We start from the raw sequence: 14,766 nt of genomic DNA on the forward strand, positions 1-14,766 counted from the left end.
AGGCTGTGTAAGGGCTATTTGACCCAAGAAGGAGAGTGATGGAGTGCTGCATCAGATGACCTGGCCTCCACAATCACCCGACCTTAAACCATTTGAGATGGTTTGGGATGAGTTGGACCGCAGAGTGAAGGAATAGCAGCCAAGAAGTGCTCAGCATATGTGCTGTCATCAAGGCAAAGGGTAGCTAATTTGAAGATCTCAAATCTCAAATATATTTTGATTTGTTGAACACTTTTTTGGTAACTGCATGATTCCATATGTGTTATTTCATAGTTTCGATGTCTTCACTTTGATGTCTTCACACTTCGTTGACAGAGTGATGCAGAATGTTAAAAAGGGCTCAACTTACACCACTCTCTCATATATTCATAAATGAAAGCAATTTACACAAATTAAATTCAGTCAGACGAGCAACATGTTCAACAAAACAATGAACTTGCATTACAGGCGCATAAACCTTAGAAACATTCGTAACCAATGGCAAGTGAGAGTATGCATTGTCAATTAAGCTTGGCAGTAAGCCAGAACATAGTTGAGTCAGTCATAATTGAAAAGGTAAAATACCACATTACTTCAGGACATCCATGGGCAATAGCCCAAAAATTGTTCCTTGACCTTGTGTAAAACCAAATCTCCCTCCCATTCAATTCCACATATCTAAATCTGCCTCTCTGCATATTCAAGCTCCTTAGCGGCTACATGACAAAGCGCCCAAGGTAGTGATTCACCTGCTCAGTGTCCCTCCAAATGTCCACGCCGGCAAGTCATTTGTTAGTGCTCCATTATGTCACGTCGCCAAGTGTATTCCATTTGTTATGTGCGCAGGGGTGACGGCAGTGGAAATGTTCTTGCTAATTTAATGCCTATTGAGACAGAAGATTGGATGTACTTCAGGGGCCTGCAATGTGTTGCGTGTCGCCAAGCTGCCGATTTCTGCAAGAGATTAATTAAAATGAAATTTTAGGGTGGGGGGGACCTGTGACAGTCGCCATTTCCCGTCCATATTTCTTCATAATTGGAAATGGAAAGTCTCTCAAGGAGCCCCATGGGCCCTGGTCAAAAGTAGTACACTATATAGGGAGCCATTTGGCATGCACAGGGGATTTCTTTGGGAAGCCAAGTTGGGAAAGCTGAGACAATGAAGGCTTTCACCAGAACCCACTCGTGGTCCTTTGAACACTAAACATAGCGACAAAAGGAAGTTAAATTTGAGATGGGATTTCATTCAGGGATTAGTGCCTACATGACTCCCTCATCGTTCATTTTAAGCTGTTCTACATCACAGTCCCATCAATGCCAACTCACTCACTTTGTTGGGTAGGTTAAGTCTCCAAAAATGAACATTGCAGCTACCATTGTGAAGGAATAACATTGCAAGATTCCATCCTACTCCAGGCGACACCTGGAGGGGGGTGGAAACAAGCACAAAGACAGGTGAAACAGATCAGGGTGTGACACCTGGGGATATACTTGTACATCAAGCTACCTCATCCTACAGAAACATGCCACTGGGCACAGACGTCAATTCAACATCTATTCCACGTTGGGTCAATGTAATTTAATTGAAATGACGTGGAAACAATGTTGATTGAACCAGTGTGTACCCAGTGAGAGGAGATGGGTTGGATCAGACAAGGTTACTTACTTTAAAGGCCCAGGGCAGCCAAAAACATTATTTCCCAGTGTATAATATATATACTGTATGTCCACACTATGAGGTTGAAATAATACTGTGAAATTGTGAAAATGATAATGCCATTTTAGTGTGAGAGCTGTTTGTAAATGTCACGTTCCTGACCTGTTTTCCTTTGTTTTGTATTCATTTTAGTTGGTCAGGGCGTGAGTTGGGTGGGTTTGTCTATGTTTGTATTTCTATGTGGGGTTTTGTGTTCGGCCTGGTATGATTCTCAATTAGAGACAGGTGTGTATTGTTTGTCTCTAATTGAGAGTCATACAAAGGCAGCCAGGGTTTCACTGGTGTTTGTGGGTGTTTGTTCCTGTGTCCTCACAGGACAGTTGAAGGTTAGTCACGTTTGTTGTTTTGTAGTTTGTAGTGTCTTGTTTGCTGTTTGTTCATTAAAAGATGGCTTATTTCCCTCAATCCGCATCTTGGTCCTATCCATGCTCCTCCTCGTTAAAGGGGGAGAACAACATTGACTGCCTTTACAGAAACACCCACCACAACAGGACCAAGCGGATTGAGGAGAGAGAGAAAGAACTAAGGCACTGGTCACAGGAGGAATGGTCTTGGGAGATCATGGACGGAAAAGGACCCTGGGGAAGGGTTGGAGAGAATCGCCGCTCTCGGGAGGTGAAGAAGGCAGCCACAGCCCAGGAGCGGTGGATTGAGGAGGCAGCACGGATGAGAGGCTGGAAGCCCGAGAGGCTCACCCAAGAATTTCTTGGGGGGGGACTAAAGGGGTGTGTGGCGAAGCCGGGTTGGATACCTGAGCCAACTCCCCGGGCTTGCCGTGGAGTAAGAGGGCGTCGTACTGGTCAGACACCGTGTTATGCGGTAAAGCGCACGGTGTCCCCAGTACGCGTGCTTAGCCCAGTGCGGGCTATTCCACCTTGCCGCACTGGGAGGGCTAGGTTGGGCATCGAGCCGAGTGCCATGAAGCCGGCCCAACGTATCTGGCCTCCAGTACGTCTCCTCGGGCCGGCGTACATGGCACCAGCCTTACAGGTGGTGTCCCCGGTTCGCCTGCATAGCCCAGTGCGGGCTATTCCACCTCGCCGCACTGGCAGGGCTACGGGGTCCATTCAACCTGGTAAGGTTGGGGAGGCTCGGTGCTCAAGAGCACGTGTCCTCCTTCACGGTCCGGTATATCCGGCGCCACCTTCCCACCCCAGCTCAGTACCACCAGTGCCTACACCACGCACCAGGCTTCCAGTGCATCTCCAGAGCCCTGTTCCTCTTCCACGTACTCTCCCTATGGTGCGTGTCTCCAGCCCAGTGCCTCCAGTTCCGGCACCACGCACCAAGCCTCCTGTGCGTCTCCAGAGCCCTGGACGCACTGTTCCTTCTCCCCGCACTCGCCCTGAGGTGCGTGCCCTCAGCCCGGTACCTCCAGTTCCGGTACCACGCACCAGGCCTAGAGTGCGCCACGAGAGTCCAGTGTGCCCTGTTCCTGTTCCCCGCACTCGCCCTGAGGTGCGTGCCCTCAGCCCGGTACCTCCAGTTCCGGTACCACGCACCAGGCCTATAGTGCGTCTCAGCCGGCCAGAGTCTGCCGTCTGCCCAGCGGTGCCTGAACGGCCCGTCTGCCCAGCTCCGTCTGAGCCATCTGTCTGCCCAGCTCCGTCTGAGCCATCTGTCTGCCCAGCTCCGTCTGAGCCATCTGTCTGCCCAGCTCCGTCTGAGCCATCTGTCTGCCCAGCTCCGTCTGAGCCATCTGTCTGCCCAGCGCCGTCTGAGCCATCTGTCTGCCCAGCGCCGTCTGAGCCATCTGTCTGCCCAGCGCCGTCTGAGCCATCTGTCTGCCCAGCGCCGTCTGAGCCATCTGTCTGCCCAGCGCCGTCTGAGCCATCTGTCTGCCCAGCGCCATCTGAGTCATCCGTCTGCCACGAGCCATTAGAGCCGCCCGTCTGTCCCGAGCCAGTAGAGCCGTCCGTCAGTCAGGAGCCGCCAGAGCCGTCCGTCAGTCAGGAGCCGCCAGAGACGCCCGCCAGTCAGGAGCTGCCAGAGACGCCCGCCAGTCAGGAGCTGCCAGAGACGCCCGCCAGTCAGGAGCTGCCAGAGACGCCCGCCAGTCAGGAGCTGCCAGAGACGCCCGCCAGTCAGGAGCTGCCAGAGACGCCCGCCAGTCAGGAGCTGCCAGAGACGCCCGCCAGTCAGGAGCTGCCAGAGACGCCCGCCAGTCAGGAGCTGCCAGAGACGCCCGCCAGTCAGGAGCTGCCAGAGACGTCCGACAGTCCGGAGCTGCCCTACAGTCCGGAGCTGCCCTACAGTCCGGAGCTGCCGTACAGTCCGGAGCTGCCCTACAGTCCGGAGCTGCCCTACAGTCCGGAGCTGCCCTACAGTCCGGAGCTGCCACTCAGCCCGGACCTGCCGGAGTCCCTCAGCCAGGACCTGCCGGAGTCCCTCAGCCAGGACCTGCCGGAGTCCCTCAGCCAGGACCTGCCGCCCCTTATCCCGGTGCTGCCCCTTATCCCGGTGCTGCCCCTTATCCCGGTGCTGCCCCTTGTCCCGGTGCTGCCCCTTGTCCCGGTGCTGCCCCTTGTCCCGGTGCTGCCCCTTGTCCCGGTGCTGCCCCTTATCCCGGTGCTGCCCCTTATCCCGGTGCTGCCCCTTCATTTAGGTGGGGTTAGTGGGAGGGTGGTCATTGGGAGGGGGATAAAGAAGCGGGGATTGATTATGGTGGGGTGGGGACCTCGTCCACCGCCAGAGCCGCCACCGTGGACAGACGCCCACCCAGACCCTCCCCTAGACTTTGTGCTGGTGCGCCCGGAGTTCGCACCTTAAGGGGGGGGTTCTGTCACGTTCCTGACCTGTTTTCCTTTGTTTTGTATTCATTTTAGTTGGTCAGGGCGTGAGTTGGGTGGGTTTGTCTATGTTTGTATTTCTATGTGGGGTTTTGTGTTCGGCCTGGTATGATTCTCAATTAGAGACAGGTGTGTATTGTTTGTCTCTAATTGAGAGTCATACAAAGGCAGCCAGGGTTTCACTGGTGTTTGTGGGTGTTTTTTCCTGTGTCCTCACAGGACAGTTGAAGGTTAGTCACGTTTGTTGTTTTGTAGTTTGTAGTGTCTTGTTTGTTCATTAAAAGATGGCTTATTTCCCTCAATCCGCATCTTGGTCCTATCCATGCTCCTCCTCGTTAAAGGGGGAGAACAACATTGACTGCCTTTACAGTAAATACACATTTCAGCTTGTTTTGGTGTTTTGGCCTGCCTGGTGACATCACCAGAATTAGTTAATAGACCAAAAAGAAAGAGTACCAAACCTTTCTGCCAATAACAGTTCGTTTTCAGTGTTCCTCTGCCCACTCAGATCAGTCGAAGCAAAATTCTTGCTTGACAAATTGCTCTTTGCTAAGAAACACATTTTTTAAAACCATTTTAATTGATAAAAATCACAGTAAAGTACTTCATTGTTACCCAGAGCTTATTTGTGAATGCAGTGATTGGGGACATTGCCATGGGTAAAGTGCAGTCTTTTGGATTCGATGTTAAGCAGGTGTCCTGACTCTCTGTGGTCACAAAAGATCCCATGGCACTTACCGTAAGAGTAGGGGTGTTAACCGCGGTGTCCTTGCTAAATTCCCAATCTGGCCCTTATACGATCATGGCCAGCTAATTATCCCCAGCTTCCAATTGGCTCATTAATCCCCCCTTCTCTCCCGTGTAACTATTCCCCAGGTCGTTGCTATAAATGAGAATGTGTTCTCAGTCAATTTACCTGGTAAAATTAAGGGTTAAATAAAATACCAAAAATATTTTTGTTAAATGTAAATTAGATCTGTGCAGGGTAACTTCACTAATAATGGCTCACGAAATGTTTCTGCCTGTTCAAGGAGAGACTGCACCAAATGTATAGAGCTCCTTTCAGCTATTTCTCCTGTTCGCTCTGTAATCCTTAGTCAAAGGATCAAACATGTTTTTTTGCCTTTCTCTCGAGACAGAAGATTACAGGCTGTCACTCCAAGGATTTGGGTCGGACTCATGCTGTCTGCGTTCCTGGTGTCTTATATCCTCTCTGCATAAGTACCAGTTAATGGTAAAAAAATAACAGGTATTCATGACGCAATTCCATGCATCTGGGAGCCAAGGTGTCCCATTTCGACAGCTCGAGAAATCAGATGCAATAGTATAGAGACGGTAATACAGCTATATACTTAATTAACATAACACTTACTTAACGTAACATAAGTAAAACGGTGGAACAAAAATGTCAAGCACTGATGCTTCAATCAGGATTTGGTCCTGTGTGACTTAGCTGGTAGAATGTGGTACTTACAACGCTAGGATTGTGGGTTTGATTCCCGCTGGAGCCACACGTATGACTGTAAATTGCTTAGGATAAAAGCGTCTTCTAAATGGCATAGATTATATGCCATATGTCTTGAAGACACAACTCCACTATTTACAACAAGGCAATACACAAAGAAAAGAACAAACCCCATTGAGATGCATTAAATGCTTCGATCTATTCTGTGATGTGTTGTAGAGATGTTAAACTGTTGCAGGTTGTTTATCTTTGTAGGGGGTACTGCCCTGGGGTATGTACGTTTTGTCTTATTGTTGTGACTCATTGTTTGGGCTATCAACAATAGCAAAAGGCCACATAGGTATCTCTATGGAGAACACGGCAAAAGGGTTCATATGCAAGCCTGGGGACCTTGGCTAGTTATTGAAATGATGCACTAGAGGCCGGTGTGAGGTTTTCTGGAGGTTGTGAATACATTATGGTAGCGTTATGTGTGTGGAAAATGGGGTTGAGAAGTCAATGCTTATAATAAACAACATATTTTACGTGGATATACTGTAGGTATCATGTCAAAATTTGCCAAATTAAATGGAAGTTCGACACAATCGAACAGTTTACAAGTGTTTTCCTGCATATAATGGCGCCGGAGGGGATGGCTGCCATTTTACAGGCAACTGTGTTATTTTGTTTAGTTTAAAAAAAAAAAAAAAATGAAATAATTTCGTACATAATGTTGCTGCTACCATTGCTGCTAGCATCTCTTATGAGCGAAAAGAGCTTCTGGACATCAGAAGTGTCACGGCCGTCAACAAAAGTAGACCAAAGCGCAGCGTGGTGAGCGTACATATTCCTTTATATGACGCCGACAAAAACAATAAACAATCCAAAACAACCGTGAAGCTAAAGGGCTAAGTGCCACAAACAAAGTTAACCTCCCACAAAGACAGGTGGGAAAAAGGGATACCTAAGTATGGTTCTCAATCAGAGACAACGATAGACAGCTGTCCCTGATTGAGAACCCTACCTGGCCAAAATATAGAAATAAAAATAATAGAACTAAAGAACATAGAATACCCACCCCAAATTACACCCTGACCAAACCAAATAGAGACATAAAAAGGATCTCTAAGGTCAGGGTGTGACAAGAACAGCGACCACAGTCGTAGCCAAAAGTTTTTAGAATGACACAAATATACATTTTCACAAAGTTTGCTGCCTGAGTGTCTTTTTTTTGGTCTTTTTTTTTTGTCAGGTGATACTATGGAATAGTGAAGTATAATTACAAGCATTTCATAAGTGTCAAAGGCTTTTATTGACAATTACATGAAGTTGATGCAAAAAGTCAATATTTGAAGTGTTGACCCTTCTTTTTCAAGACCTCTGCAATCCGCCATGGCATGCTGTCAATTAACTTCTGGGCCACATCCTGACTATGGCAGTCCATTCTTGCATAATCAATGTTTGGAGTTTGTCAGAATTTGTGGGTTTTTGTTTGTTCACCCGCCTCTTGAGGATTGACCACAAGTTCTCAATGGGATTAAGGTCTGGGGAGTTTCCTGGCCATGGACCCAAAATATCGATGTTTTGTTCCCCGAGCAACTTAGTTATCACTTTTGCCTTATGGCAAGGTGCTCAATCATGCTGGAAAAGGCATTGTTCGTCACCAAACTGTTCCTGGACAGTTGGGAGAAGTTGCTCTCTGAGGATGTGTTGGTACCATTCTTTATTCATGGCTGTGTTCTTAGGCAAAACTGTGAGTGAGCCCACTCCCTTGGCTGAGAAGCAACCCCACACATGGATGGTCTCAGGATGCTTTACTGTTGGCATGACACAGGACTGATGGTAGCGCTCACCTTGTCTTCTCCAGACAAGCTTTCTTCCGGATGCCCCAAACAATCGGAAAGGGGATTCATGAGAGAAAATGACTTTACCCCAGTCCTCAGCAGTCCAATCCCTGTACCTTTTGCAGAATATCAGTCTGTCCCTGATGTTTTTCCTGGAGAGAAGTGGCTTCTTTGCTGCCCTTCTTGACACCAGGCCATCCTCCAAAAGTCTTTGCCTCACTGTGTGTGCAGATGCACTCACACCTGCCTGCTGCCATTCCTGAGCAAGCTCTGTGCTGGTGGTGCCCCGATCCCGCAGCTGAATCAACTTTAGGAGACGGTCCGGAGCTTGAAAACTATTACAGACTACAAAGGGAAACCATGCCGCGAGTTGTCCAGTGACGCGAGCCTACCAGACGAGCTAAATATATTTTATGCTTGCTTTGAGGCAAGCAACACTGAAGTATGCATGAGAGCACCAGCTGTTCCGGTGTATCTCTGTAGCCGATGTGAGCAATACCTTTAAACATGTCAACATTCCCAAAGTCGCGGGGTCAGAGGGATTACCAGGACATGTTCTCAAAGCATGCGCAGACCAACTTGCAAGTGTCTTCACTGACATTTTCAACCTCTCCCTGTCTGATTCTGCAATACCAACATGTTTCAAGCAGACCACCATAGTCCCTGATAGAGAAGGTAACCTACCTAAATGATTACCGCCCTCTAGTCCTCATGTCGGGTGCCATGAAGTGCTTTGATGGCTGGTGATGGCTCACATCAACAGCATCCTCCCGGATACCCTAGACCCACTCCAATTCGCATACCGCCCCAACAGATCCACAGATGACGCAATCTCAATCGCACTCCACACTGCCCTTTCCCACCTGGAACACCTATGTGAGAATGCTGTTCTTCACTACATCTCGGCATTCAACACCATAGGGCCCACAAATCTCATCACTAAGATAAGGACCCTGGGACTAAACACCTCCCTCTGCAACTGGATCCTGGACTTCATGACGGGCCTCCCCCAGGTGGTAAGTGTAGGCAACAACACATCTGCCACGCTGATCCTCAACACTGGGGCACCTCAGGGGTGTGTGCTTAGTCCCCTCCTGTACTCCCTGTTCACCCACGACTGCGTGACCAAGCACGACTCCAACACCATCATTAGATTTGCAGACGACACAACAGTGGTAGGCCTGATCACTGACAACAATGAGACAGCCTATAGGGAGGAGGTCAGAGACCTGGCAGTGTAGTGCCAGGACAACAACCTCTCTGTCAATGTGAGCAAGACAAAGGAGCTGATTGTGAGGGCCGAACAGGAGGGCCGAACAGCCCCCTTAACATTGACGGGACTGAAGTGGAGCGGGTCGAGAGTTTCAAGTTCCTTGGTGTCCACATCACCAACAAACTATCATGGTCCAAACACACCAGTTGTGAAGAGGGCATGACAACACCTTTTCCCCCTCAGGAGACTGAAAAGATTTGGCATGGGTCCCCAGATCATCCCCAGTTCTACAGCTGCACCATCGAGATCATCCTGACTGGTTGCATTACCGCCTGGTATGTCAACTGCTCAGCATCTGACCGGTAGGCGCTACAGAGGGTAATGCGTATGGCCCAGTACATCACCCGGGCCAAGCTTCCTGACATCCAGGAACTATATACTAGCCGTCAGATTTTTTTTTCAAAGGCTTCAGTCACCCAAGTCATAGCACCCAAGCTTTTACCCCAAGCCATAAGACTGCTGAACAGTCTTATGGCTTGTTTTTACACTGCTGCTACTCACGGTTTTTATTCATGCATAGTCACTTTACAAATTACCTTGACTAACCTGTACCCCCACACATTGACTCATTACCGGTACACCCTGTATATAGCCTCATTATTGTTATGTACATTTCTTGTGTTACCTTTTTGATAAGATTTTTTAAAACTATATTTCTTGAACTGCATTGTTGGTTAAGGGCTTGTAAGTAAGCATTTCACGGTAAGGTCTACACCTGTTGTATTCGGCGCGTGTAACATACCATTTGATTTATTTTGTGTAATGATGTTATACACCATCGGATACAACAGAAAATATAACCTCACTCTCATAACCTCACTCTCACTAGAACTCACCATGAACTACTACCTCAAATTGTACATTTCAGATCATATATTCAATGATTTCCGGAGGCCCAAGCTAGGAATTGATTTCCCTTTACAGCTAAACTATGTCAAACTTCTCAGACTGAGTGAAATGGATTACCAAGTTGCTCACAGATGACAACAGCTCAAAAATACTAAATCATATCTGTTTGCCCTATAATATTCCCCAACATGAGTCAGAAAATACCTATAATATAACCATATGAAATGGTGACAAAATCCCTCTCGAAACTCAAAAGGGGATCGATAGATTTTGATGCTGCCACAGTGTCTGTGACCAACCATTTGTACTGCAATGCTATACAAGCTGCAAGGAGACCTCCTTATCTGCAAGGAAACTGACTTATCTCTTAATGTAATATACCAAGGAGTAGAAAACCTATTAATTCAATTGCCACTTTCAATCAGACTTAGAGCAATTTGTTCCACCAAAAACTAATAAAAAATGACACAGCAAATGCATCTGTTATTGGTAAATTTCATGGCTCAGTGCAAGTGATTTCCCTATTACTCCAGATATTAATATTGGAATGACTTCAATGTTCTATAATATTAATTCTTTGTCTTGATCAAACTGACCATTCATTCACAATTCTTTCACTTTCTAATGTTATGAAAAAGAACTCCTCACTTCCTCTATTCTGAGGATACTAGGGTAGCCTATCTTCTCTTTATTATCTTATTTTTGGAGTAACAACTGCTTTTGGAAGAGACAGACCTGATTCGCTGTGAATATGCACATGTTGTAGACCACACAAGCTAGCCTGCATTACATCATGCTCCTTAGTAATGCTATTCTGCATCGAGTCGATAATGCTTCTGGCCTTCAGCTAATACCAACGAGCTAATGATTCGATTCTCCCACCCCTGTTTTCTCTGTTATATTTGGGTTGTGTGGGATGTTATATGGTATATTGATCCTTAGTCAGAAATAGTGCAGACATTCTTTGTAATTCTCACACTGTTTACACATGAGAGACTATAAGGAGACTGCTGACCTGCAAAACGACTAACCAAAATCAAAAACGGACCCTTACCTTAATCGTAACTGTAACCAAACCTCACCCTAACCCTAACCTAATTTTAACCAATTGTGAAATGAAATATCGGTTTGCAGGTCAGGAGTGTCCGTATAGTATTTTCCTGTGCACACATTTATCCCAATTCTGTGTCCACAGTAATTATGCTATAGCTGAAACAAGGCGTGTAGCTGTACATATAATAATTTTTGTGTCATGCGACTAGAATTTTTGTTGATGGAAACTCTAGTCTAAAGTCTGTGTTATGACACTGCCATACACAATTCAACACTGCCGCCTTGAAGTTGAATTGAGGTAACAAGGGAGATAGAGAGCACCTTGAGAGTACCTTGACACAGAAATCAAATCAAAATCAAACCAAGTCACATTATATTTGTCACATGCGCCAAATACAACAGTTGTAGACCTTTCAGTGAAATGCTGACTTACAAGCCCTTAACCTGCCGTTTTTAAGAAAGAATAAGTGTTAAGAAAGTATTTACTAAATAAACCAAAGTAAAAATAAATAAATACAAATCTAAATGAAAAAAATAAGAAAATAAAAAAATAACAAATAATTAAAGAGCAACAATAAAATAACAGTAACGAGTTATATGCAGGGGGTACCGGTACAGAGTCAATGTGTGGGGGCAAAGGTTAATTGAGGTAATATGTACATGTAGGTAGAGGTAAAGTGATTATGCATAGATATAAACAGAGAGTACAAAGGGGGCGGGGGGAGGGGATCAATGCAAATAGTCCGGGTTTCCATTTGGTTAGCTGTTCAGGAGTTGTTTAGAAGCATTTTGGACTTAGACTTCGCGCTCCAGTACCGCTTGCCGTGCAGTAGCAGAGAGAACAGTCTATGACTATGGTGGCTGGAGTTTTTGACAATTTTTAGGGCCTTCCTCTGACACCGTCTGGTATAGAGGAATTGGATGACAGGAAGCTTGGCCCCGGTGATGTACTCGGCCGTACGCACTACCCTCTGTAGTGGCTTGCGGCCAAGCAGTTGCCATACCAGGCAGTGATGCAACCAGTCTGGATACTCTCAACGGTGCAGCTGTAGAACCTTTTGAGGATCTGATGAGCCATGACAAATCTTTTCAGTCTTCTGAGGGGGAATAGGTGTTGTCGTGACCTCTTCACAACTGTCTGGTGTGTTTGGACCATGACAGTTCGTTGATGATGTGAACACCAAGGGACATGAAGCTCTCAACCTGCTCCACTACAGCCCCGTCGATGAGAATGGGGGTATGCTCGGCTCTCCTTTTTCTATAGTACACAATCATCTCATTTGTCTTGATCACGTTGAGGGAGAGGTTGTTATCCTGGCAAAACACTGCCAGGTCTCTGACCTCCTCCCTATAGGCTGTCTCGTCGTTCTTGGAGATCAGGTCTACCATTGTTGTGTCGTCTGTAAACGTAATGATGTGTTGGTCATGCAGTTACGGGTGAACATGGAGTACAGGAGGATACTGAGCACGCACTCCTGAGGGGCCCCCGTGTTGAGGATTAGCCTGGCAGATGTAGTGTTACCTACAGTTGAAGTCGGAAGTTTACATACACTTAGGTTGGAGTCATTAAAACTCATTTTTCAACCACTCCACAAATATCTTGTTAACAAACTATAGTTTTGGCAATCTACTTTCTGCATGACACAAGTAATTTTTCAAACAATTGTTTACAGACAGATTATTTCACTTATAATTCACTGTATCACAATTCCAGTGGGTCAGAAGTTTACATGCACTAAGTTGACTGTGCCTTCAAACAGCTTGGAAAATTCCAGAAAATGATGTCATGGCTTTAGAAGCTTCTGATAGGTTATTGACATCATTTAAGTCAATTGGAGGTGTACCTGTGGATGTATTTCAAGGCGTACCTTCAAAATCAAAAGAAATCAGCCAAGATCTCAGGAAAAAAAATTGTAGACCTCCACAAGCCTGGTTCAGCCGTGGGAACAATTTCCAAATGCCTGAAGGTACTACGTTCATCTGTACAAACAATAGTACACAAGTATAAACACCATGGCACCATGCAGCCGTCATACCGCTCAGGAAGGAGACGCGTTCTGTCTCTTAGAGATGAACGTACTTTGGTGCGAGAAGTGCAAGAAGTGCGAGAAGTGCAAATCAATCCCAGAACAAAAGGACCTTGTGAAGATGCTGGAGGAAACAGGTACAAAAGTATCTATATCCACAGTAAAATGAGTCCTATATTGACATAACCTGAAGGCTGCTCAGCAAGGAAGAAGCCACTGTTTCAAAACTGCAATAAAAAAGCCAGACTACGGTTTGTAACTGCACATGGGGACAAAGATCGTTTTTGGAGAAATGTCCACTGGTCTGATGAAACAAAAATAGAACTGTTTGGCCGTAATGACCATTGTTATGTTTGGAGGAAAAAGGGGAAGCTTGCAAGCCGAAGAACACCATCCCAACCGTGAAGTACGGGGGTGGCAGCATGTTGTGGGGGTGCTTTGCTGCAGGATGGACTGGTGCACTCCACAAAATAGATGGCATCATGAGAGAGGACAACTATGTGGATATATTGAAGCAACATCTCAAGACATCAGTCAGGAAGTTAAAGCTTGGTCGCAAATGGGTCTTCAAAATGGACAATGACCCTCAAGCATACTTCCAAAGTTGTGGCAAATTGGCTTAAGGACGACAAAGTCAAGCTATTGGAGTGGCCATCACAAGCCCTGACCTCAATCCCATAGAAAATTTGTGGGCAGAACTGAAAAAGCGTTTGTGAGCAAGGAGGCCTACAATCCTGACTCAGTTACACCAGCTCTGTCAGGAGGAATGGGCCAATATTCACCCAACTTATTGTGGGAAGCTTATGGAAGGCTACCCAAAACGTTTGACCCAAGTTAAACAATATAAAGGCAATGCTACCAAATACTAATTGAGTGTATGTAATACTTCTGACCCACTGGGAATGTGATGAAAGAAATAAAAGCTGAAATAAATCATTCTCTCTACTATTATTCTGATATTTCACATTCTTAAAATAAAGTGGTGATCCTAACTGACCTAAAGACAGGGCATTTTTACTAGGATTAAATGTCAGGAATTGGAAAAACCGAGTTTAAATGTATTTGGCTAAGGTGTATGTAAACTTCCGTCTTCAACTGTACTTTTACCACCTCGGGGCGGTCCGTCAGGAAGAAGCGACCGAGTTCTTTGAGCGCTGGGCACGCCACGTAATTTCAACATGGATAATTGTGTCATATTTGGTTGATCAATGAGATTACAACCTATATTCACCCAATCAAAAACACTGCCAAATGTTGAATTTCCAATGTTTTTATAACTATGCTTTCAAACATCTAAAAGCACAACCAAATTCCAATCAAAAAAACAATTTCTGTGCCTTGGTTTAGTTTTTGGTTTAGTGTTTGGTTTAGTTGTCACCCAAATGTCTATCACTGTGCTTTCAACCATTTAAAAGCAAAGTTCAAATGGGACTATATTGTCAGCTATTTGGTTTATTTATACAGCAGATTGTTGTGTTTTCACTGTGCTTCATCGAACAGCAGAACCGAATGACCTGGATTGCAGTTGAGATTACATTACAAATAGGCCTACATGGTGCAAGTGATCAATGCCGTTCAACATTCTGTGCAGATAATTATAGCAATCGTGAAGATCTCCATGGACCTGCATTGACCTATGCATGCTGTTTTGAACATACATGCTATCTATGATCACGTCAGAAGAATTCTGGGTTGAATTGAAACAATCGCTGTTGATAACTTTGCAAATGCTATATAGGCCTAATTACCATCGTTGATGATATATGATTGATAAAGTATGGTGACATTTCA

Source organism: Salvelinus fontinalis, chromosome 11 (genome assembly GCF_029448725.1).
Source record: "Salvelinus fontinalis isolate EN_2023a chromosome 11, ASM2944872v1, whole genome shotgun sequence".
NCBI lineage: Eukaryota > Metazoa > Chordata > Actinopteri > Salmoniformes > Salmonidae > Salvelinus > Salvelinus fontinalis.